The sequence below is a fragment of the Beta vulgaris genome, chromosome 8 (assembly GCF_026745355.1).
Source record: "Beta vulgaris subsp. vulgaris cultivar EL10 chromosome 8, EL10.2, whole genome shotgun sequence".
Lineage (NCBI taxonomy): Eukaryota > Viridiplantae > Streptophyta > Magnoliopsida > Caryophyllales > Amaranthaceae > Beta > Beta vulgaris.
This window is the reverse complement of record NC_079209.1, coordinates 24537938-24564507: the sequence shown is the minus strand read 5'-3', so window position 1 is coordinate 24564507 and position 26570 is coordinate 24537938. Positions and strand designations below refer to the sequence as shown.

Genomic DNA, 26570 nt, shown 5'->3' with positions numbered 1-26570 from the left:
GCTTGCCCCAACACTTGTTTTTGGTAATTAAGGCTTTAAAATAATTGTTTGATAGATGGATTTGCTTGATTACAAACTACCTTACTTTTCCCTTCTTCAAATTGGTGTCGGTTCCTGGGAATGGCATAGATTTGAGCATTTAGTTCTTCCATGACTCTATTTTATTTTTACTTTCTTGCATCGTTCTAAAAACAAAAGAAAACACAAAACATATTTGGTTAAAATCTTTGTTTTAGCTATTGGTTGTTATTGCTAGCATTTGTCTTATCTTTTATGCAAAGAGGTTGGACACGGTCAAGATCCTTGGTACCATTTGATCCGGAGATTGAGAAAACGATAAGTCGATTGAGAGTATGAGCAAGATCATACTCAATATCCGATTCTCCTACTCCAATCGAACGAGAAGGTTCTCAAGAAATGGTGGAGAATAAAAATAGGTCATTGGAGAGTGATTATCCTGCAACTTGTAGGATATAAGCACCTACAACTCAAGCAAATCCCTTTAATATTCGACCCATCCTCACATAACTCATTGAAATCATCCATTTTGTGGCGACAAGAGTGAATATCCACACAATCATTTGAAGGAGTTTGAAAAGTATTATAATAAATTGGAAGCGAATAGTGTGAGTAAAGAGTTCCTTCACTTATAAACTTAAGAAATCAAGCACTTAAACAAAATAAATGCTAAAACTAATAAAAGCAATAATTAAAATGATCTAGTATGGCCCCAAAACTTAGGAAACAATGACATGAAGCTATTCAAATTCTCTTTGAAGGATAAGGCTTGATATTAGCTCAATAAGCAGGTTCAGCCTAATTCATTAATAACTTAAACTGAGATCAAATCAACTTTTCTTTATCAATTCTTCCCACAAAGGAAAACCACGAGTTAAGAGCAAAGATCTATGGTTTCATGCACAAATCGGATAAAGGTTTGTATGAAGCATGCGGGCGGTTTAAGGAATATGAAAGAGAATACCCTCACCATGGAATTTGTAAATGGCTACACCAAACTTTTTATCTTAGGCTGAGTCTCTCCTCCAAAACAAGCCTGGATTTTAGAGCCACATGTCCCATCATGAAGAAGAATGAAGATGATGTTGAAGACATCATATAAGATGTGGTCCAAAACTATCAAACATGACAAGAAGGTAAAAGAGAGTCTACAGGTAGAGGCACGATCTATTCTCTTCAACAAGGCAACATTGTTGAAAGTATCACTTCTCGACATAAGAAGCTAGAGGCCACTCCTCCTCTTAAGGTGTAAAACACTTTACATTCACTTGCTTAGGTAAGGCATCTTCGTATAGCAGGCCTCATGACACTACATTTTGCAACGTGTGTGCCGAACGAGATCATATGTCTAATAATTACAACTTATTGAATAGTGTTGACAATTTTGATTCTTATGATGAAAGTGATGTTGTGTTCATGCTTTGAATTAGGGGGATGAGGCTTAGAAATGACAATTCTTTGTGTTTAAGGCCATAACTAAGGGTTTTAAAAGTTTGGACCAAATTTTTATCAAGGCAAATATGGTGGCCATTATTACCATAACCAAGATAACTATAGGCCAAGGCAATTTTTAAAATCAAGGCAACTTTGGCCAAAATCGAGGTTACGGTAATCAAGGTCACTATAACCAAAGTGCTTACGGAAACCAAAAATCACAATTTTGGTGGTCATAATCAAAACTAAAGCGGTAATGGAGGCTAAAACTCCAATTTTGATAATTACAATCAAAACCAAGGTGGAGGCCATTACAAGGGCAATTTTGGTGGATACAACCAAGGGGGTATGATTCGAAACATGCAATCTAATGTTTCATATGTTGTTCAATATGCACCCCCGAGTTTCAACAATCAAATGGGTCATGTGAATCAATTTTCTAATATGGGCCTCAATTTCCAAAATCAACCCCCAAAGATCATGGCCCAAATGTTTTTTACATTTATAAAGAGAGCTAACGAAATATAGAGACCCGCAACAAGATCATGAGAATCAAATGGCCTAAATTGCTAATGGTTTAAAGGAGGGCACAATCTAAAACACCACTCTTCCTAGCGAAGGTCTAGAGCCTAAAAAGCATGTCAAAAATTAGTAAGAGTGGGAGAGTTCTTGATGATATTTCCGCCAATAGCTCTAGCATTAGCGAGAAAGAGTCAATATTCGTTGATGAGGATAAGCTTAAGCGAAAAAAGTGAGGTAGAGAATCCTAGGAATGAGGAAGGGGAAGTTGAGATGTCCAACCAAGATTGGACTCACCTACCCCAAAACGTTCACTCTGTTTAATCTTGATGTGCAACTTGGTAAATTTCATGAAATGTTAAGGAAAGTTCACCTTTTTATTCCTTTCACATATGCCACTAAGCAAATATAATGCCTAATTACGTACTCTCGTTTTCTCAATGCATTTTGAATGGAAACAGAGACTGTGAAGTGGGAGAGATCATGAACTTCGGAAAAATTATAATGCCCTAATTCAAAATAAACCCCCACTAAGATGAAAGACACCCGAGAGTCTCTCTATTGCTTGTGCTATAAAGAACATGAAAATATACAATCATTTGTGTGATTTAGGGGATATTGTTAGCCTTATTTCCTATTTGGTTTTTCAGAGGCTCAATGCTGGAGAGCTTTTTCCTACTAATGTCACAGTCCAACTAATTGCCAGATCGGTGAAATACCCTATGGACGAGGTGGAAGATGTGCCTCTTAAGGTGGGCAAGTTTGTGATTCCCGATGATCTTGAAGTTCTGAGATGGATGAGGATGTGCATGTCATAATCGTCTTAGGAACACCATTTTTGGCCACAGCGGGAGCCATCATTGATGTTAAGAATGAAAATGAGAACATTCTTTTTCATTTCCATGAGACTTTGAGATATCCTTCTTCTTCTTATAGAGATGATTTCATGCGCATTGATACAATTTAGCACAATATTAATGCTAGCACTTGTGGGAAAAAGTGGATATGATACAAGATAAGTTATCTGGTTAGGCCCTAACCGAATCGGACCAGCTAATGTACTTAAGCCAACTCCCCTCATTGCCTCGCTCCTATATTAAGTAACTGATCTGGTTGGTACAAATGATCGGATTAGTATGTTAAGCCTTATAAAAGGTTTAGGCCTGGATTATTTTCCCCCATTCTGCTCCTATCAAACCCTAGTATTCTTCAACCCCTACCTCTGTTTTAGGGATGGCAGGTGGGTATAATTTGGCGGGTTTCGCACCGCATCCGCCCTAGTTGGGGCGGGTATGGATATGACTTTGATGGGTACTGGGTGGGTATGGATATGAAAAGTCAAATCCGTCATGGGTAGTGGGTAGGTGGTGGATATGAGGTCACATCCGCCCCAAATCCGCCCGCCCCGCCCCATATCCATCCGCCCCGTGTAATATTTACTAATTTACCTTTTATAAAATAAAGAATTATGTTCATAAAATTAAAAAGATGATGGAGATAGAAGATTTAGAGGATGAGAGTAAAGTTGAATTGACTGATGTTTCTTGAGATTTATTAGTAACAATGAAACTGTATTGTATAATTGTATTTGTTTGTTAGTGTTTCGTGAACTTATGTATGACAAATAATGTGTACCTTTTTTTTCTTTGAAATGAGTGTTTCTAATAATTAATTTATATAATAGGTTATATATAGAAAATAAATCAGGTGGGCGGGTGGAAATCCACCTATGTAATGGGCGGGTATAAGTGGGTAATGGATATCCACTTGGGTGGTGGAGCGGATGTGGGTATAGCCTTAGGGCCTGTTCTCTTCGGCATAAAACAGCTGAACTGAACTGAACTGAACTTATTGGAGCTGAACTGAACTGAACTGAACTTATTGGAGCTGAACTGAACTGAACTGAACTTCTTGGAGCTGAACTGAACTGAACTGAACTTATTGGAGCTGAACTGAACTGAACTGAACTGAACTGAACTGAACTGAACTGAACTGAACTGAACTGAACTGAACTGAACTGAACTGAACTGAACTGAACTGAACTGAACTGAACTGAATTGAATTGAATTGAATTGAATTGAATTGAATTGAATTGAATTGAATTGAATTGAATTGAATTGAATTGAATTGAATTGAATTGAATTGAATTGAATTAAATTGAATTAAATTGTATTGAATGTAATAACTATATAAATAATATTTTAAACAATAATAATATGAATATTAAATGATAATTATAATGATAAGTAATAATAATAATAATAATAATAATAATAATAATAATAATAATAATAATAATAATAATAATAATAATAATAATAATAATAATAATAATAATAATAATAATAATAATAATAATAATAATAATAATAATAATAATAGTATTTTAGATATTTTTATGATAGTTATAAATAAAAATTATTAATAATCATAAATTAATAATAATAATAATAATAATTAATGATACTAATGATAATTAATAATAATTATTTTATATTATTTGTATTAATATATTAATACTTGATGATGATATATAATAACAAGAATATCTAAGAAGTTAATTAATATTACTATTTTAATAATTAGATTTAATAATATAAAAATATTTAGTAATAAAAATAATGATTAGGTTCGACAGCGAAAATTACATCATAAAACGTCTTGACGCGATTTGATTGGTTTATGGGCTAAAAAAAGTGGGTTTATTTGTTCTTTGACCTAAACCGTGTTCCTCCTAATAATAATAGTAATAATAATGAGTAAAGCTATAATAAACAAAATAATATATAGAAACGACAATAATAATAATACTTAATAGTAATGATATATATTTAAATAATAATAATAATAATAATAATAATAATAATAATAATAATAATAATAATAATAATAATAGTAATAATAAGAGTAATTAGTAAAATAAATTATACCAACATAATAATAATATTTAACAAAATAGTTATAAAAGAATGGAGCTGAACCGAACTGAACTGAACTGAACTTATTGGAGCTGAACTGAACTGAACTGAACTTATTAGAGGTGAACTGAACTGAACTGAAAATAAGATGGGGAGAACAGGCCCTTATACCCACGTGGGCAAAGGTGGATATGGAAACTTGTACCCACCATGGTTGGCGGGCAGGTGGCGGGTATGGAAAATTTAGGTGGAGGTGGGTGTGGATTTAGGGGTATTCGCATACGCCCCGCCCATTTGCCATCCTTACTCTGTTTATTCTCGCTCTTTCATCCTTATCTCCTCAAACCTCACTTCCCCTCAATCTTTGATCCTCACCACTCACAATCGCCACCAATCACCCTCACTTCAAATCGCGTCACCATCAACGCAAAATCGCTCTCCTCGCCACCATCAAAACGCCATGAATGACAAATAACGAAAACCAGATGTGATTCCCATAATAGCTTCTCCTTGGGGGGCACTGTCTTCTTCCAGAACACCTTGTCATGCCAAAGCAGGACTCGTTGTTGACTCTAACTGGGGGGCAATCTCACTTGATGTAGTGACGGTGGGCTCATCAGTATGTGTAATATTGGGTTTATTAAAATGAACACCCTCCATTTTTTTGTCCCGAATTAACTGTTGTGGGAACGTGCATAGCAGTTGAACTGATAAAGTTGGGATTTGAAGGTTGTCTAAGATTAAGTGTTGCCGGCCTATCCAAGGATGGATCATCAAGATCTTTGGATCGGACTTAGACTTTATTGGACCAGGTGGACCTGTAATGCACAATCGATTATGCAAAGACAGATTATTACTAAAGATAAAGCCCGATATCAAGGAATTGAAATAGATATATATATACATGTTTTGGTTCCTTGAAGTTTTATTTTTGGAAAGATTTGAGATATGGTCTTAGCGTCCTCTTCATCTCGTCAGAAGAAACATTGAAGTGCTGGACGACAGAAGATCCTTCCAATTTAAAACGTTTCCTATATGAATGTCTCAAAGGTTTTAGAGCTGAAGGGGAGCTAATGACTTTAGGCTGACATCGTTAATACAAGTGAGAGATTACAATGATACTTTATTTTCTTCTGTGTAGTCAAGAACACTATGGAAAACTAGTAGAAATATGAGAGGGATCAGTCAATATTAGCTAGAGGGATAACTTCAGTTTACACCAGGTATATATATACAATAAAGAATATTCTAAACAACCGTTATTATGCTCCCCTTTGAACGGGCCACACCAGTAAATTATGAAATTGCATCCCCTTTCCTCTCATTGCTAGAACGTCAATATTTATCCCTTCTTGACTTCTTCATATCTTCTTATAGCCCAACTTCCTTATCCTTCTTATTCAAATATTACCCATAGTGCCACTAAAACACCAAATCCTAGGCCCAACTATTGCCCCTAATTGACGTGGATTGTCCTAAAACTATTTTTGGGAAAACCGTCAATTACTGGCTTTGAAATAACCGCCTGCTTTACCAACTCCTCACGCCTTCTCTATTTAAGACTTGTCCCATCCCAATTTCGTCTATTCATCTTCCTCCTCCAATTCTCTCTCCTCAATAACTGTTGTGTCTTCTACACTCAAGGACTTCCACTACTCAAGCGTTTCGTCGGTTTCGGACAGTCTGAGAACCAGGTAACTTCTTCCTTCTTAAAATATTAAACTTACTTTCATGGCCCCCAAAGAAATCACCAGAATTAGGAAGTCTAGAAGAACCCCAAATGTTATGGAGAGTTTCGAAAAAGTTATAGTGGTTGATGCAGGGGTTATCGGGGGAAAGAGCGTGGCTAGTGAGTTTTCCGAACACGATATAGACGCATTTTTGGAGAAATCTGGTCTTCCAATCTCCAAAAAAATTAGGGCTCCTAAGGTAGATGATCGCCCTGATGATTGTCCCGAGGGTTGGGTAGTTCTTTATGAGTACACTTTCAAAATTGGGTATAAATTTCCTCTTAATCCTCTAATTACTTAACTCTTGACTACCATACAAGTTAGTCCTGCCCAAATTATGCTCTTAGCTTGGAAGTTTGTTCACGTAATCGACAAATTAACAAGTGACATGAGTATGGAGTTTATGTTAGAGAATCTATTGTACTTGTATAAGGTTAAGAAGGTGGAAAACACTAGCTACACCTTTTTCTTGAACTATGGGCGACATTCTTTAGTAGAAAATTCAGGGGCAAATGACAGGCGTCTGAAGAAAATATACTTTTTTGTGAATAATAAATCGTTGGGGAAAACCTACGACTTCTTGCGCGACGGGTGGAATGCCGAAGGTATTTATCAACCACATTGTTATGTCGTCTATTGAATGTGTTGTTGACGCCACCTAATTTCTTTTAAATCTGCATAAGTGCTTCCTTTGCCGATCGAAGAAATAACCTATACCAAAACAAAAGTTAACCATTTACTAAAGAAGTATTCGGCGAAATAATGGACGTTCACGAACAGGTTTGAGTTGTCGACACCCGACAGCGACACCTTGCCCCAGTCTACCGATGAACATACCAACAATACCAACGAACTGGCAAACAACACGTCTCCATCTATGGCGCCAGGTACTCGACTTCTCCTTCCTATTGACATACTTTAAAATCTACCTCTGTTTCTTTTTTTTAAGCTAAGGTTGTCCATAAAATTTTTGATAGCACCATGTCCACTAGATCCAAGACGTCAAGGGTCGTTCTATCCGAATCTAAAATGTTGGACCGACAAAGAAAAGAAAACAGTCTTCTAGAAGCACGGGAATGGTTCCACCCAAGGTTGCTAAGACATCTGTTACTGCCAACATCCCCAAGGGCACAAAGGTACCGCTGCAGTAAGGGGAGACTTTCACCATCACCCTTCCCAAGAATTGCTGTGAAATTACCGCGCCGACCATCTTCTCGTTGGCAGAGAAATTGACGTTCCCTGCTCCGCAACATCGTCTGTCTGGTCTTCCCCTGACGATGATGGCGAGTGAAGGACTTGCTCTTCAGATCCACGTAAGTTCTCCAATGCATATTATGTGTTTTGTAAATAAGTGTACTTACTGACGGCGTCGATTTTTCTAGGTTGTCTAAAACTCCCTAGTTCTACGTTCTGCAACCCTCACGTTGGAGAAGGAGTGCAAGACTCTGCGTGAAAAGATAGATACCACAGCTTTAACGGCGGCAGAGAAGAAAGTCACGAACCTCTCCGTAGAAGTTGATAAAGAAAAGAAGTTGAACGCTGATCAAGCAACTGAGCTGACGTTGCTGAGAGAAGATATGGATATGATAGTGGCGGGCCTTCGCGAGGAGGTAGTTGACGACGCCAGCCACGACACTTAGAAAACCAAGGCTAGGCTGATTAAACAGTACATGGAGGGGCAGACGTCGTCATGGACCCCAGAGGCGGATGTTAGGCAACTCTTAGAAGTGTTTGGGACTCCTGAAGATCTCCTTCCCGACGGCATCAGCGCCAATGACACCACTGCTACTGCTGATTCTAGTATCAATGACAGTACTACCAAAGCTGTTTAGCTTCTCTTTAATTCCTGCAAGATGCTGTGACACCTGTAGAAAATAGTTATATTTTTAACTTATGATGGTGCCATGTCACCAAGTCTGGATACTTTATTACGTGATGGTGTTAGGACACCGATTTGATGATACTTTGGTTTTTTCACTCGCTTGTTTTCAGCTTTTATGACAACACTTTACTTTGGCTTTGTGTGTTGATATATCATGTTGTATTTGTAATGTATGTCTTCTGTATATGCAATTATGTGTGTAAATATATCTATGTGTAAAGTACCTTGATCGTCGAGACCTCGTGGCTTTTAGTTGCAATGAAGGACTTGACGCCGCTTCGAACTAAGCACATTGGTCTATTGTGATAAGCTTTTGTATATGTTTGTCTTTGTAATATAGAAGTTGCGTCAGTTCATTTGACGTCATAGAGCGTTTGATGTGTGTCAACAAATAGCATACTGGTCCATAGGGGTTTGGATGTTGCCCTTGTACTGATGTTGAATGACCATGGATGTAATGTCCCTGAGGGTCTGACTCCAGATGGACCTGTTCTCATCAACGTGATAGAATAACCTAATATGTCGTCAATAAGTTTCAAATACTTAAGTTAGTAAAGCATTAAAAATGACGTTAAGGTAGAAGTGAATAAAATAGTTGTACCATAACTTAAATGAGATACTACTTACCTTCAATGGCGTTGTCAAATTGATTGATACATGGATGAAAAGTAGCAATGTTTAAGGTGGATGACATTCCAACTCCTTGGGATTTGCTTACCATCTTTAGTTCATAGGCGATAGGCGTTGTTACCTACTATTTTTTGGATACGGTATGCGCCTTCCCATGCTCAGGCCAGCTTACCTGCATTGAGTTCCTTGGTATTCTTAAAGACTTCCCTCATGACCCAATCTCCAACTTTGAACGTTTTGGCCTTGACATTCTTATCGGGCTCTTAGCAACTATTTGTTGTTGTGACGCCATGCGGACAAGTGCGACTTCCTAAATTCCTCGCTAGTAACGATGTCATAGCTCATTTCTTCTTCGTTTCTGGCCGGTGTCAGCAGCCTATATCTTGTTGTTGGTATGCACACCTCAGGGGGTATGACAGCTTCACAGTCGTGTACTAAGAAAAACAGTGTCTGCCCCATCGTCATCCTGGGAGTGGTCTTGTTGGCCCAGAGAATCGACGGGAGTTCTTCTGCCCACTTTCCTTTGGCCGCCTTGAGGTGTCTTTTGATAACTTTGATGATTGACTTGATACTTGACTCGGCTTTGTCCTTTTGTTTGCGAATACCTTGGCATTGTAGTGCTTAGTTATATATTCCACTTTGCTAAGAAATTTTGTGTGAGGGTACTAATGAATTGAGAGCCGTTATCGCAGATGATTTGTGACGGGACGCCAAACTTGCAAATGATATTTCACCATATAAATATAATAACCTCTTTGTCATGTACCTCAGTAAAGGAGTCCGCTTCGATCCATTTGGAGAAGTAGTCTGTTAGGGCCAACATGAATACTTTTTGCCCTGGCGCTTAGGGAAGTTTACCAACAATGTTCATCCCTCATCTCATGAAAGGCCATGGGGTGATGGTAAGATGTAACTTTTCTGCTAGTTTATGTGACATGGCTACATGTCGCTGGCACGCGTCGCATTTTTTTTTTTTTTTGCGTACTCGCTAGCGTCGTGGCGCAATGTCGACCAAAAATATCCCATACGCAGGATTCTGTTAGATAAATTGCGTCCTCTCGAATGGTTGCCACAACTTTCGTCATGCATTTCTTGTAGTACTTGTTGGCGCTCGTTGCTGTCAAGGCATCTCAAAGTAGACTGTAAAGCAGGATGTACATTAAAGATTTAAAAGGTACCTTTCGGGCTTGTAGTTTATCTTTTGGGGAGGACGTCGTCTTTAAGATATTGGATAATCGGCGTTTACCAACTTAGTGACAGCGTCGCCACCTCATTGATGTCGCCGTCTACGATTGGTTTACCGATTGCTGCGTCAACAAACGTACGATGGGTATGTTCTTGAACCCTGATTTTCTCATGGTTGAGCCAATATTGGATAATGCGTTCGCTTCTGTATTTTGGTCCTGAGGATTTGTAAGATTTCAAAATTTGCAAATGCTTTTACCTTAGGTTGGATGGTGTCTAAGTACGCTGTCATTTTGGAGTCCCTGGCGATTAGTAACGAATTGTTGTGGGTGGTTTTAAAATCGCAGCTGATAGCTCGAGCTATGATGTCCCCTTGTGGCAACTTCAGCGATATTCCGAGCCCAGCGCCTCGGAAATTGGAGGATCCATCTACATGCAAGATCCATTTGATATTAATAGTACTAATGTCAAGCATACTTACCTCGCTTTGCACTGATGCCTCTAGCCTTGGGCTGAAGTCAGCCACAAAATCTGCCAAAGCATGTCATGTCAATTATGGCCGTATCAAGATAGACTTAATAGGATAGTTAGTTTTCACGTAAATACCATGTGCCTCCAAATAATTTTTCAGTTTTTTGGACGTCGTCACTAATGTTAGGACGAGTTTTTCCAAAGAGGAATACCTGGTTTCGGCGTCGACGAGGGATTAACTTACATAATAAAAAGGCGACTGTCCTTCTTGTCCTTCTCTAGCTAAGACGGAGCTCAAGGAAGATTCGCTGACGGCGACGTAGAGTTGTAATGGCTCGTCTGCGGACGGTTTAGAGATAGCAGTGGCGGCGTCATGAGATATTGCTTCAGGTCTTGCAAAGCCTGCTCATGCTCGTCAGACCATTCGAAACCTTTTTTCTTCTTGAGAACATCATAGAACAGTCGACATTTGTCAGATGATTTGGAAATGAATCGATTCAGCGCGGTGAAACATCCAGTGAGTTTCTGCACTTCTTTCAGATTCCTTGGTGATTGGATGTTGAGGATGGCTTTAATCTGGTCGGGACTAGCTTTGATGGCACGTTGCGTGACTATGTATCCCAAGAATTTGCCTGCAGAAACTCCAAAAGAACATTTTGTGGGATTTAATTTCATGTCATACCTTTGGATGACGTCAAACGACTGTTGCAAGTGTGAAACGTGCTCGCTTCCAGCCATTGATTTTACAAACATATTATCAATATATAATTTCATAGTGTCCCCTATCTGATCTTTGAACATGGCGTTAACGAGGAGTTGGTAGGTTATGCCGGCATTCTTCAATCCGAATGGTATGACTTTGTAGAAATAGATGCCACGGTCGGTGACGAACGATGTCTTTTCCTGATCTTCTAGATGCATGAGTATTTGATTTAACCGGAGGACGCGTCCATAAATGTTAATAATTCGTGCCCAGTAGTGGCGTCCACTAAGGTGTCGATATGGAGCTGAAGGAATGGATCTTTCGGGCAAGCTTTGTTGAGATCGGTAAAGTCGATGCAAACTCGCCACTTGCCATTCTTTTTTCCTACAACAACAACGTTAGCTAACCAATCAGGATATTTGACTTCCCTTATCTTACCGGTGTCAATCAATTTCTGGACCTCGTCATTGATAATTTGATTTTGCTCGGGAGCGAATTTCCGTCTTTTCTGTTTTACAGGCTTGTAAATGGGGTCGACATTGAGTTTGTGCGTGATAATGTCATAATTTATACCTGTGACATCTTCATGTGACCATGCAAAACAGTCAGTGTTAGCCGTCAGAAATTCAATTACCTGTTGTCTAACGTCGGGAGACAGTGATGCCTCTATTTTGACAGTTCGGTCGGGCTTGCTTGGATCTAGTATGACTTCATCTACTTGTTGTTCATCAAAATCTTTCTCTCCCAATGCCTTTATCTGTAACTACTATGCCTTAATTTTTTGCGGTTTGAGGGAAGTCTTGTAGCACTCCTTAGCAATTCGCATGTCCCCTTTGATCTCTTATACCCCCCATTTGGTGGGTAATTTCAGCGATTGATGGTATAACGACGGGACATCCTTCATGCTATGAATCCAAGGCCTACCTAAAATAACTTTATAAGAAGAAGGACGGTCGACGACATAAAATTTAGTTGGCATGTTTACTCCCTTAGCATAAGTGGGTAGCGTCACTTCTCCCATAGTATGTTTAGCTTCGCCGCTAAATCCGATGAGAACAGTGGATTTCTGGATGATGTCCTCGTTCATCGATACCATGTCTTCCAAGGCGTCTTTCATGAGAACGTTGGCCGAGCTGCCATTATCAACTAGCACATGTTTCAGGAAACAATTACTAACTGTAGGGATATTACGAGTCCGTCGTTCATAAATTGAGAATGGCGTCGTCAAACGAGATGGGCATAGCCTCAAGTTCAGCGTCACGTGGATGACGAAATTCCTTTGGGAAAGCGTCTTGATTCGGGCTATCTCTTGTGTGTCGCTTAGCTGCATAATAGGTTAGTCCAGATATCTGATCCACCACTAATAACATTGATTACCTTTACGTGTGTCGGCGACGAAGGTGGATGTCGTTGATCCTCACATTTTGACGTCTTCTCCTTTCCTCTCGCGGTCAACAGATCTTTAAGGTGACCTTGTTTGAGGAGGTGGGCTACCTGTTGTCTCAATGCGACACATTCGTCAGTATTGTGCCCATGATCGCCATGAAATTCGGCTTATCATTCCTGAAAGGCCATTTAACCGCGTTACCTAAAGAATTTAATGTATTTATGAGACCTGAAGTGTTGACGTTGAAGCCATATTCAGCAAGCTTAGGAGGCAAGCCAGGGTCGCTTTTCCAATCCTTGGCAAATCCGGTCTGATGGACGTTGTGAACATACTGCGGACGCTCATAGGGTTTTTGACGCCACGAACCCTGTTTGTTGGTTCAGACTTCCGGCTATCGATGCTGGCATATGCTCTTCTCAACTGCATGTCCTCTTCCAATCTAATTTGGGCTAGAGCCTTGGCTTGGGTGTCCTCAAACGTTGGACAAGGGCATTGGGTCAGCTCCTTGTAGAGATCCAATTCCTCATCCAATCCTCGCCTAAAGGCTTCAATGGCAGTCCTGGCGTCGCAGTTTGGGATGGATACTTTCTCCCTGTTAAACCTGTTCACAAATTCTTTCAAAGATTCATCAGAGTTTTGCACAATCCTATGTAAATCACTAGCTTGTTTTTCCATTTTCCGACTACTAGCAAGTTGCATATTAAATGCATTAACTAATTGAGCAAAAGAGGAGATGGTCCCATTATTGAGATTGATAAACCATTGCAGTGCTGGACCCGTCAAGGTCGAGCCAAAGCCTTTGCCCCTACACGCTTCTCGCATGTTTTTCGGGATGGAGATGGTGATCATCCTTTGCTTATATAGAGCAACATGATCGTTAGGATCAGTGGTGCCGTCATAGAGCTTCATGGTTGGAACAAAAAATCGCTTGGGCACCTCGATCAAGGCAATGGGGTCAACAAAGGGTGAATCTGCATAGTTGTTCCGTATTGCCTTCTCCATAGGCCGAGGAACTCTCGGAATACGAGCAATCATATCTTTCAACTGTTGTAGACGCTGCTGGACGGGATCATCAAGGCGGATGCGTGGTTGCGCCTGGGACGCCCTTTCTGGGGGATTGACGCCATCGCCATCTTCATTACCATCGTCCTTGTCTGACTCGTCGCCATTATCATTAATAGCACGACTTAATGGGGTCTCGAATCCTTCGGCGTCCAAGTTTGCATTTTGGGGACGTCGCCAGTGTTGCGAGACTTCGGCCCTTTCGAGTGTTGATGGGTGGATTTCATACTTTGGTTCTCCATACAAGACGCGACGTATCTCTCTTTCAATGCGGTCATTTTTGCTTTGACGTGATTGAGTTCATCAATGACCTCATGAGTGCTGATCCATTGGCCTACCATTGAAAACACAAAAAGAGGGGAGAAAGTGAAAGACGGGTGTATGCAAAACAACGAAAAACAGAAATTGTAGAAAGATGTGTAGAAATCTTGTGGTGGCCCCACGGTGGGCTCCAAATTGTTTATGTCGATTTTGTACTATGTGCTCAAAAGGAAAAGGGAGCCAACAATAAGATTCATATACTTATCCAAATTATAAAGTTACAGGATTAAAGAAAATACGAAAGTAAAGTATTAGAAGAACAAACAAATTGTTGACGCGGAAAATCCGAATGATGGGAAAAATCGCGGGTGATGCTCCTGATCACCAATCCACTATTAGGCTAACGCCGTCAATAGAAGCGAGAGATTACATTGATACTTTGGTTTCTTCTGCATAGTCAGGAACAGTTTGTAAAACTAGTTTGAATATGAGAGGGATAGGTCAATGTTAGCTAGAGGGAGAACTTCATTTTACACCAGGTATATATATATAAACAATAAATATTATTCTAAACAACCGTTATTACGCTCCCCTTTGAATGGGCTACGCCAGTAAATTATGGAACTACATCCCCTTTCCTCTCAACCGCTAGAACGTCAGTATTTATCCCTTCTTGACTTCTTTATATCTTCTGATATCCTAACTTCCTTATCCTTCTTATTCAAATATTACCCACAGTGCCACCAAAACACCAAATCCTGGGCCCAGCATTTGAATAGGAATGAAAGAGGATCAAAGGAAGGGTCTTCTCCATCTTTCCCTTTAGCTACTTCAAAGGTAGGAAGGGGTTTAAGTACCAACAAAAGCTTGAAAATTATGTATGGCCCCAACAAGTCAAGAGCCATAGGAGTCCAAACTCCTTATCTGTAGAGAAAATGGGAGATTCAGAGGTAGGAATGCCAAAACCTTTGAAGGACTCTCTACTTCTAAAGAGGCATCTGTAAAGTTGTCCTAATAAAATAGGAGTTAAAGCAAATTCCTCATAATTGTTGGAGATGTTCACAGTTAGACATAGCCATAATGTTACTACACCTCCACCCCTAGACATCATCAGTCTGGAAAAAGCAAAGGTGAGGAATAATACTTCTTCCTAGGGAGTCACTACCTCACTTGAATTCTTATTGGTGAAAAAGTCAACAAACCTTTGAAAGCCACACTTGCTAGCACTGGCAGAAGGACTAGCAATCTGGCGAAAGGTAGATAGACATTGACTATATAATTCATTGTATTCTTTCACATGATGGAAGATAGGGAGGTCAATCCCATACTTATTTGTGGGAGAAGTTCCGGTGATGAAGGCAATATCAGCTAAGGTTATAATCATTGGTCCCCCATTTGAAAAAGAAATAATTGATGACAAGATCCCAACAAGCCAATAAAGCAGTAGAAAGGGCTCCATCAAAAGGAATAGTTTCATAAGAAGCTAGCCTCAAGAAGGAAAGTATCTTATTCTTGGTCCATTTTTCGTGAAAGGGTTGTATGCGCATAAACCATACCCTTGCATCCACTCCTGAAATCCAACCCTTAAATTGTTTACTAATAGAGGCCAATGTAAATGGAAAGTTGACCTTGAAGTGAAAGGAAGCATCTTGGGCTTTCCATATTCTAAGATGATGTGATCCAAGAATTGGTAACATTGCTCCAGAATAGGTTGACGATGTTGGTTCCTTAGCTTAAAAGGAAATTCAGGTCCAATAGCAGCCGTTTTCTCCTCCAAGCGCATATCAGGAGTATCAGAACATTTATTCGCATACTAGAATACTTGGATTTATAATACCTAATGTTCACTTTTATGGTGTTGCATAGTTGGCGAGCAGCTTCGGATTGTATGGAGGTAGCCTTTGAAGCCAGCGCCTCACTAATTTCATTTTCGCGGTGAGTCCTTGCTTATTTAGACATGGTGAATTTAAATTTAATTGATGTATGTGAGTTTGCGAAAGAATTAAATTGGTCTGAAAGATTTTAAGTTTTCCTGAAATGCTTAAAGGGATATTAATGGAGAAGACAACTGAAGAATAGAACATGTGCATAAAGCATGTCTTTTTAGTTTGGGTCATCTTTTAATGGGTCAATTTAACGCCAAGTTCTAAATATAAGGGGCTATAGGTCACATATGAATCCATTTTAAATGAATAATTGACTAGGAAGCCCAAACATCAAATAACCGGTTAAGGCCCACTTTTAATCAAAGAGGCGTAATTTTTTAACTTAATAGGTTTTCAAGAGATGGCAACTTTCCTTATAAAAGGGAAGGATGTAATGACAAAATTCATATCCATCTCCTGATATTCAAAAACCTCTTATCCCCCAAAAAGATCATCATGGATTCTCAGACATCATCTTCAGAATTCTCCTTTTCAGAAGAGGTTAACTCCCATTAATAACCAACCTTGGCCCCAGACGCCAACCCCTCTCCCTTGTCCTATCTTAATAAAGGAGTTAGAGGAAGAAGAAGAAAGACACTCCTCCTCTAAGAGGAGGAAGAGGAATCAAAAGATGAGAGGGGGAAACCCCTTTTCCTCAGAGGATTCCTCCTCTAGACACTCATCGTCCTCTTCATCAGATGACTCTGATGGAGATGATGGTCATGATGAAGAGGAAGAGGAGGAAGAAGAAGAAGAGGATGTCCCTCCTCCTTCCACCAATGGGAGGAGGAAGAAGATGAAGATGACCAACCTCCTGCAAAGAGGAGGAAGGTCCATGGGAGTAGCAGCAAGTCCAAGGCTAAGTACCACTATGGCCCGACCGAAGGAGACACCAAGGGCATTGACTCTGAGGCTGACTTAGATGCTTACAAGCACGCATCTCCAAAAACTTAGTGTAGCCTAGACTTAGGAAATTAATATTAGTTTTCTAAGTTAATTAAAGATTCTTAAAATCTTTAATTTAGTCTAGGCTGTACGTTTTTATTTTTACCCTTTTAATGAAATATAAAAAATATTTTTTTTTATCTCCTGTGCGTTTTAATTTAATGCAATTTTAAGTTTTATTTTCATTATTCACTTATTTTTGCATCTATATTTTTCCAATCATAATTTAGATTTTTAAATAAGATGAACGCTTCATAATAACCATCACATCAAATAATGCATGTCAAATTAATTTCCATTAAAAAGACATACTTCCTCCATTTCTAAATAAGTGCAACATTTGCATAGTATTTACTATTCACAATTTAAACTTTAAATAGCTTTGGTGATTTACATTTTAGGAAAAATATAGTCATGTGGAATCTTGTTAGATTCGTCTGAATGTGAAATTTTTTAATATCAACTTTTTATAATTTTTACTTATTGATAATTGAAGATATTAATGGTTAAAATAGTGCATTGGCAAACGTGAAAACAAGAAGTGTTGCACTTATTTTGAAACGGATGAAGTATAAAATGACTCTTGGGATACTAAGAAATCTATTTAAACTTGGAATACGATTGCTTCTAATAGTAATGATGAGGGTTCCACTTGTACGCCATTAATACTAATGGTTTAACTCTAAAAATTTACAAGTACAATTTAAGAGTTAAGGGGTACATAATGGATAAACCATGTTCACCCACTGTACCCACTAAGGGCCAAAAAATGGGGATATGGGATCACTAATCAGACTTAAGATAATTAAGCAATTTAATTAAATATTTATAAATAAGCATGACACTTGGTTATCCCTTACAAATAGGAATAATTGTTTTGAGAAATGTAATATCATTAAGTAGTTAAGTTTGATTACTGCTATAAAATCCCTCTTTTTACACAAAAGTTTTTCATTCCAAACAGAATGGACAATCCTCAAGTTGATTATATCCCTAACTTTCCTGAGGAATGTTGGAGGAATAAATTCAAAATTGATATTGTCAAGGAATATTGGGAAGAATTCAAAGAAATTGAAATCAAGAAATGGCAGGATAAAGTTTTCAAATATTTTGGGGAGGGTTCAAAGATCCAACCAAGAGATATAAAGAAGAAATACTTTAGTGCCACAAGTGTAGGAAATAACATAGATTTCCTAGCTAGTAATTTGTGGCCCCTACTAGGAAAAAATGATCCACTCAATCTTCTGGCAGTGTGCAAGGATTGGGGGAAAAATATTGCTTAACAGTTTTTTTCTCCGGATTTGGCCTATATGTACCATAGATCAATCATTTGTGAGAGCAGCCTAGGGGTGTTTGATGTGTCCAAGTTATCCGCCAATCTTAGGCGAATTTCGAGGCGTTTTTGGTGTCGGTACGAGCTTAGTGTCGGGATTTAGGAGATATTTGACGTTAGGAGGTGTTGCCGGAGGATGTTGTGATTTGAGGAGTTTAGGAAGTAGTTTACATGATGGCACACTCGAGGGCCGATCTTACCCCCGATCACTTTTTGTATCCCGGAGCCCTTGCTCGTTGTCCTTTATGATGCATCTTCCGAGTTTCGAGGTCCGTGGTTCGAGCTTCATTGTTATTCGTCGCCCGAGGATTGATCACTTCAGTTCTGCAGCTTCATGGCTTCCTCAAAAGCCAAGTTATTTATTCTCTCCTTTTATTTTTGGTGTTTTGGATAGTTTTGGGGCAGACGACTCGTCGCGACCCGCGATCAGTGTCGCGAGTCGCGACCTTCCTACTGTCGCGAGTCGCGAGCTTTGTCGCGAGTCGCGCCCCTGCCGCTGCACTTTTTACTTTCTTTTCCTCCCTTGGAGGGAAAGGGGATTGAGGTTAGTTTTTAGTTTAGCTTTACTAGGAAAAAAAGGTAGAGAGAGAAAAGAGTTCCATATGTTTCTTCTACTCTTCCTTATTAGATTTGTAATGAATTTCATGGATTTGCTAGCTTAAACTCCATCTTGGATTTGGTTATTGAAGCTCTAATCTACTTGTGAGAACTTCTTACTCTCTATCTTCTTATGGTCATTGTGATGCTTCTTGTATGTATTTCCATGATATTTGCATAATCCTTGCTAGGAACGTTACTAGTAAGTTGTGTGAATCATCTAATGCTAGTTTTAGGTGCATAATCGGATTGTTGTGTTCCTAGCTCCATGTAGCATACTAGGTGTTTGATTAAATGCTGAACATTAATCTTGTGCACTTAGAGAAGCATAGCTTATTACTTGAATGTTGTTGCTTTAATAACATTAGTGATCCTATTGTGTTCCTCGTTTTTAATGCTACTTTGGTTTGAACTTAAGTGCGATTCATTTGAGTTAATTCATAGTAAGAGCGGTTCAAACCACGCAGATCGTGTGTTAGACACGATCTAGGAGGATAGAAGTATCGACTTCTCAATAGGTGACCATAGGAGAGGTTGAGGGTTAAGGTTTCGTGATCACAAAGTAGGTTAGGGTGGATGCTAACCGAGTCCAAGGCCTTTTTATATTGTAATCTCTTCGTGTTTTAGTATTGTGAGTAGTTTAGATCACTTACATTGTTCCAAATCCCCCTATTCGGTTGCTTTGGCCTTAGTACATACTAGGGTTCTTGATTTGCTAATTTCCAATCAAGTTCATTTGCTCCCTGTGGATACGATCCCTGCTTCCATTATACTTACTTAGTGTGCATGAAAGTAGGTTAATTATATTTGGTTAGGAGTAACGACAAACGCCTACCAAATTTTGGCGCCGTTGCCGGGGAGCAACGCATTACTTGTTTGTAATTAGTGAATTTTTATTCCTTAGGTTGTATTGCTTTGTAGTTTATGGTTAATACTCGTGCTACTAACCAACATCCTTTGCAGTACGATCGAGATTTGGAATTAACTCTTTTCAGGTTGAGAAGAGAACGGCGTGAAAACTTTAAGGAGCTTCCTTTTGCTATCGAAATAGAAGAAGAGATGCCTCCGAGAGTCGAGCCACGCACATTGAAGGAGCTCACAGCTCCTAACCTTGATCAGCAACCTTTATGCATTACATTCCCACAAGAAGATGAAGGGGAAAATTTTGAGCTGAAATCAGGATTAATACATTTGCTTCCGACATTCTATGGGCTAAATGGTGAGGATCCGAATAAGCATCTTTCGGAGTTCCATGTGGTGTGTAGCAGCATGAAACCAAGTGGCGTGTCGGAAGAAAAGGTGAAACTCAAGGCATTTCCATTCTCATTAAAAGGTGCGGCAAATGATTGGCTATACTACCTTCCACCGGGTAGCATTTCTACGTGGGCTGATTTGAAAAAGGCTTTTCTCGAGCAATATTTTCCGACTTCAATGTCTTCGGTGTTGAAAAAGGAGATAAGCAACATCGAGCAAAAGAGTGATGAAACCTTTTATGAGTACTGGGCTAGATTCAGGAAGTTATGTGCTAGTTGTCCTTATCATGGCTATGCAGATGAAGACTTAGTGCTTTACTTCTATAATGGATTAAGTGGTGAAGATGCACGAATGGTTAATGCAGCAAGTGGAGGTTCAATTGTGAATAAAACTGCACAAGCTGCTAAAGATTTGATAAACGAGCTAGCTGAGGGCTCGAGACAATTCACTAGAAGATCAGGAGCTCGTCGTATGGCTACCGAAAGTCCTGGAACTTCTAAATTAGAGGATCAAGTGCAAGCATTGACATCTATGGTTCGGGAATTCATGACAAAGACAAGAATACTCAACATGTGAAAGCTTGTGGCATTTGCTCTTTAAATCATTCCACAGATTTTTGTCCTCATTTGCAGGAGGAAGCGAGTGAAGAGGTGAAGGCGGCCGGATTTCAGGGCCAAGGTTTTCAGAAGCGGTATGACCCATATTCCAATACATATAATCCTGGCTGGCGAGATCACCCCAATTTGAGATATGGTAATGTTTCGGGAAACCAGCAGGGACCGCACCAGTATAACCGTCCTCCACCTCCTTACCCGAGACACCAGGAGCAAGGAGCTCCACATTTTAGGCCACAAGGCCAAGTACAGGGACCGAGTACCAGCATGTCAACTGAAGATATGATTAATGCTTTAACTAAAAATGTGACTAACATGCAGGGAAATATGGTTCAATTTCAGGAGGAGACCCGATCGAGCATCAAGAATCTGGAGCAACAAATGAGTCAGGTATCTGGAGCAGTGAGCCGATTAGAGGCGCGAGATTCGGGAAAGCTACCGTCTCAAACGGAGCTTAATCCGAAACAAAATGCAAGTGCAATCACTTTGAGGAGCGGAAAAGAGATAAAAGGAAGAGATAAAGAGGTCGAGGAGGAGATTGTTGTTTATAAGCCAGAGCCGGAGCCTGAGCCAGAACCAGAGCCCGAACCTGAGCCTTCCACATCTCATGAGAAGTCCAAGCAACCACCACCTCCACCACTTTATGAGCCAACTCCTCCTTTTCCAGAAGCACTGCGAGATACTCGGAAAAAAGAATGTGATCGTGATATTTATGAGACTTTCCGTAAGTGTGAGGTAAATATTCCCCTTTTGGATGCTTTAAAGCAAATTCCTAGGTATGCTAAATTTCTTAAAGAAATGTGTACAACAAAAAGGAAACAAAGGTTAAGGGGAGCCCAAAAGGTAAAGGTTAGCGAGCATGTCTCTGCCATGTTCCAAAAGGCACTTCCTCCGAAGTGCAGTGATCCGGGCATGTTCGCTATCCCTTGCGTGATTGGGAACACCACATTTCCTAGGGCTATGCTAGATTTAGGGGCTTCGATTAATGTTATTCCATATTCTTTGTATGAGTCTTTAAAACTAGGCACCCTACATGAAACTGGTGTTGTGATTCAGTTAGCTGACCGCTCTAATGCTTACCCGAAAGGGATAGTAGAAGACGTGTTGGTTAAGGTCGATAAGTTAATCTTTCCTGCTGACTTTTATGTTTTAGATATGGAGCATGACAAGCACGCTACTCCTATTTTGTTAGGAAGGCCATTTCTAAAAACTGCTAGAACAAAAATTGATGTGCATAGTGGATGTCTTACGATGGAATTTGATGGAAGCCTTGTAGAGTTTAACATCTACGATTCCATGAAATTCCCGAGAGATGACCACTCTTGTTACTCCATAGATGTCATTGATTCATATTCGCAGGATGTTTTCGATATAGGTGGAGAAGATTCTTTGCAGGTAGCTCTTGAACATAGCTTGGAAGGAAATGATGTTGAGTATGTTTTAAGTGCTAACTTGCAGGAAACAGTCCAGGCTTTGGAGGAACATGTGACTTTTCCACTCGTTCCTTCCTTTGTGGGTCCTTTGCCTTTGACTATCCCTCCGGGGAAGCTTTTACCATCTATTTTGCAGGCACCCGTAGTTGAGCTGAAATCATTGCCTGAGCATTTGAAGTATGCATTCCTTGGAGATGGAGATACACTACCGGTGATTATATCAAGCAAGCTCTCCCAGGAACAGGAAAGAAAACTCATCGAGGTGCTAAAAGAGCATAAGGAGGCGATCGGGTGGACTATAGCAGATATCAAGGGAATAAGCCCAACCACTTGCATGCACCGGATTTTGTTGGAGGATGATGCAAAGCCCGTGCGACAGCCTCAAAGGCGGCTTAACCCACCTATGATGGAGGTGGTAAAAGCCGAGATTCTGAAACTTCTCCAATCTGGTATGATTTTTCCAATTTTTCGATAGCAAATGGGTTAGTCCGACCCAAGTTGTTCCAAAGAAGTCTGGAGTCACAGTTGTAGAGAACAAAGATGGTGTCTTAGTTCCCACCCGTGTCCAAAATGGGTGGCGAGTCTGCATTGATTACCGTAGGCTTAACGCGGTAACTAGGAAAGGATCATTTTCCATTGCCTTTTATTGACCAGATGCTTGAGAGATTAGCTGGTCATGCTTATTATTGCTTCCTAGATGGATATTCTGGATATTTTCAGGTGGCCATAGCGCCGGAGGATCAGGAGAAAACAACCTTCACGTGTCCTTTTGGCACGTTTGCTTACCGGAGGATGTCTTTTGGACTATGCAATGCCCCTGCGACTTTTCAGAGGTGTATGGTAAGTATCTTTTCAGAATACATGGAGCGATTTGTCGAAGTTTTCATGGATGATTTCACCGTGCATGGAAACTCCTTTGAAAATTGCTTGGAGCACTTGACTATGGTTTTGAAACGATGTATTGAAACTAACCTTGTGCTTAATTCTGAAAAGTGTCATTTCATGGTTGAGCAGGGAATTGTGTTAGGTCATGTCGTCTCTGTGAAGGGTATAGAAGTTGATAAGGCAAAAATTGATACTATTCAGTCCTTACCTTACCCTACTAATGTGCGAGAAATCCGTTTCTTTTCTTGGTCATGCAGGTTTTTACCGCAGGTTTATAAAAGATTTCTCGAAGATTTCATCTCCTCTTTGCAGGTTGTTACAAAAAGATGTAGAGTTTGTGATGGATGAAGCATGTAAGAAGGCATTCGAGAATTTGAAAGGGAGGCTAGTTTCGGCTCCTATCATTCAACCTCCAGATTGGTCCCTTCCATTTGAGATTATGTGTGATGCAAGCGATTATGCCGTAGGTGCAGTGCTAGGACAAAGAGTTGGAAGGGTGCCACATGCCATCTATTATGCTTCTATGACACTAAATGAGGCGCAGCGTAATTACTCCACGACTGAGAAGGAGTTGTTAGCTGTGGTGTTTTCATTGGAAAAATTCCGATCCTATTTGCTCGGGACGAAAGTAATTGTTTTCACTGACCATGCAGCTCTCCGTCATTTAATGGCGAAGAAAGAAGCCAAACCTAGGCTAATTCGGTGGATTCTCTTATTGAGCGAGTTTGATTTGGAAGTTCGAGACAAGAAAGGAACTGAGAACTTGGTTGCAGACCATTTGAGTCGATTGGTATCCTCTTATGATCTAGAACCAAGTTCGGAGAAGCCATGGCAAGAGCCTATTCGGGAAGAGTTTCCAGACGAGCAATTGATGGTCCTAGGATGCTTACACCCATGGTATGCCGATATTGTCAATTTTCTTGTTTCTAACTGTTTTCCTCCTCATTTTTCCAAGGCACAGAAAGATAAGCTCAAGAGCGATGCCAAGCATTATGTATGGGACGAGCCTTATCTCTGGAAGCACTATGCAGATCAAATAGTAAGGAGATGTATTCCTGATGAAGAGGTGACTTCTATCCTTACCTTTTGTCATTCCCATGCATGTGGAGGTCATTTTGGAGCAAAAAGGACAGCACGAAAGGTATTGGAATGTGGTTTTTATTGGCCGAGTCTTCATAGGGATGCATTTCATTTCTGCAAATCTTGTGATAATTGTCAAAGGGTCGGGAATATATCCCAAAGAAATGAAATGCCTCAAAGTGCGGTTTTGTACTGTGAAATCTTTGATGTGTGGGGCATTGACTTTATGCAGTGGCGGATTCAAGGGGGGGCCTACCTAGGCCATGGCCCACTCCATGGTTTTAGTTCTTTACTAGTATTTAATGTTGCAAATATTTACATGCAATTGTGGTAGTTCAGTTGGTATTAGTGTCTCATTGATTTTACTAGATCTCGGGTTCAAATCCTCTTGAAGACTTTTTTTCCCACTTTTGCAAACATTTTGCCATTTTTGAAAAAATATATTTCTTCCTGATTACTGTTCCAATTTTGAACATATACAATATTATCTTTTTTTTCTTTTTCAGTTATGATAAATTGTTCCTTTTCTACCAAAAACTTCTAATTATTACTATACTACGTTTACTTTCTATTAGATACTACTATACTTACTCTGTTACATCTGCTTTTTCTATTTAAAAAAAAGTTATATTAGTTATTGCGTATTATAAAGCTTAATCACGGAGATAATCAAATTAGCATAACAATAATCAATAATATACAACTAAATTATCTTTATTGTTATAAGAATATTTGATAGATTTTTGTAATTAAGGATAAAGAACTAAAAAGAAAAAAAGTGTAACTACTTCATATCTTCAATATTTGCGTAATTATGGATAATTAAAGTTATTTTATATTTTTATGATAAAAAAGTATACGTCGAATTTGGCCCACCCAATCTAAAATTCCTAGATCCGCCACTGACTTTATGGGACCTTTCCCGACCTCTTTTGGTTTCCTGTACATTCTTTTAGCAGTGGATTATGTATCAAAATGGGTGGAGGCTAAGGCCACTCGTACTGATGATGCTAAAGTGGTTGCAGATTTTGTCAAATCTAACATATTTTGCAGATTTGGAATTCCACGAGCATTGATTAGTGACAAGGGAACCCATTTTTGCAATCGAACCATTGGTGCACTGCTAAAAAAATATCATGTGACTCACAAGACCTCAACGGCCTATCATCCACAAACAAATGGCCAGGCGGAGGTATCTAATCGAGAAATCAAATCGATCTTGGAAAAAACGGTGAATCCAAGTAGGAAGGATTGGAGCTTGCGATTGGAAGACGCATTATGGGCATATAGGACAGCTTATAAAACCCCCATTGGTATGTCACCATACCGATTGGTGTTTGGAAAGCCATGTCACCTTCCAGTAGAGCTTGAGCACAAAGCCTACTGGGCCGTCAAAAGCTTCAACATGGCCCTGGATGAAGCTGGATTGCACCGGAAATTACAATTGCAAGAGTTGGAAGAGATAAGGAAAGAGGCCTATGAGAACGCGGCAATTTATAAAGCAAGGACTAAGGCTTGGCATGATAAGCTGATTATAAGAAAAAAGTTCAAGGTGGGCCAAAAGGTCCTCTTGTTTCAGTCCCGCCTACGTCTTTTTCCAGGGAAATTGCGTTCTAGATGGATTGGGCCATTCATTGTTATGAAAGTGTTTCCACATGGAGCTGTGGAAATCCAAAGTGAAGCCACATCCAAAATTTTGAAGGTCAATGGTCAGCGGCTTAAGCCATACTTTGAAGGATTCAAGCAGGTTGGAGCCGAGGATGTTCCTCTCGGCGACCCAGACTATGGTTAGGCCATATGGTTGTAGGTCGTGTCGACGACAGTAAATAAACGAGCTTGTTGTATATAGTGTAAAAAAATTAGTTTCCTTTGGTTTTTGGAAGATATTATGCTTTTGGTTTTTTTTTGTTTTGCAGGGAATAGAAGAAAAGCTCGTAGTTTGTGAAGTTGTTGTGTGTGAAATGTGGATGAGTGAATTGGTTATTGATGTGTTAAAAAAAAAAAAAAAAAAAAAAAAAAAAAAAAAAAAGAGAGCATGAAAGAGTAATGAGAGTCATAGGTGGACAAGAGTGAAGAGGGAGCACAGAAAAAAATGAGAAAACGTTCTTTAGTTAGGAAGAAAATCAAAGAAGAAAAAGAGACAAAAGAAAAAACAGAAGACCCTCGCGAGCCGCAACCAACATCGCAGGTCGAGACTGTGCAGGTCGCGACTCGCGACAGTGATCGCGACTCGCGATGACCCCAGGTCGCGACTCGCGACACTGATCGCGACTCGCGACAGAAGCCTGTTTTTCTCTACTAGCA

At 39.6% G+C, this 26570-nt stretch overlaps 1 non-coding gene and 1 pseudogene across 1 annotated transcript; one reads left to right on the top strand and one right to left on the bottom strand.

The window, feature by feature from the left end:
- Nucleotides 1-890: 890 nt before the first annotated feature.
- On the bottom strand, nucleotides 891-996 carry LOC125493070 (small nucleolar RNA R71). Its single transcript, XR_007269451.1, has one exon. It is a non-coding gene; the product is annotated as a small nucleolar RNA R71 (small nucleolar RNA).
- Nucleotides 997-19924: 18928 nt separating this feature from the next.
- LOC130589865 (uncharacterized) lies at nucleotides 19925-26125 on the top strand (annotated as a pseudogene).
- Nucleotides 26126-26570: the final 445 nt, after the last annotated feature.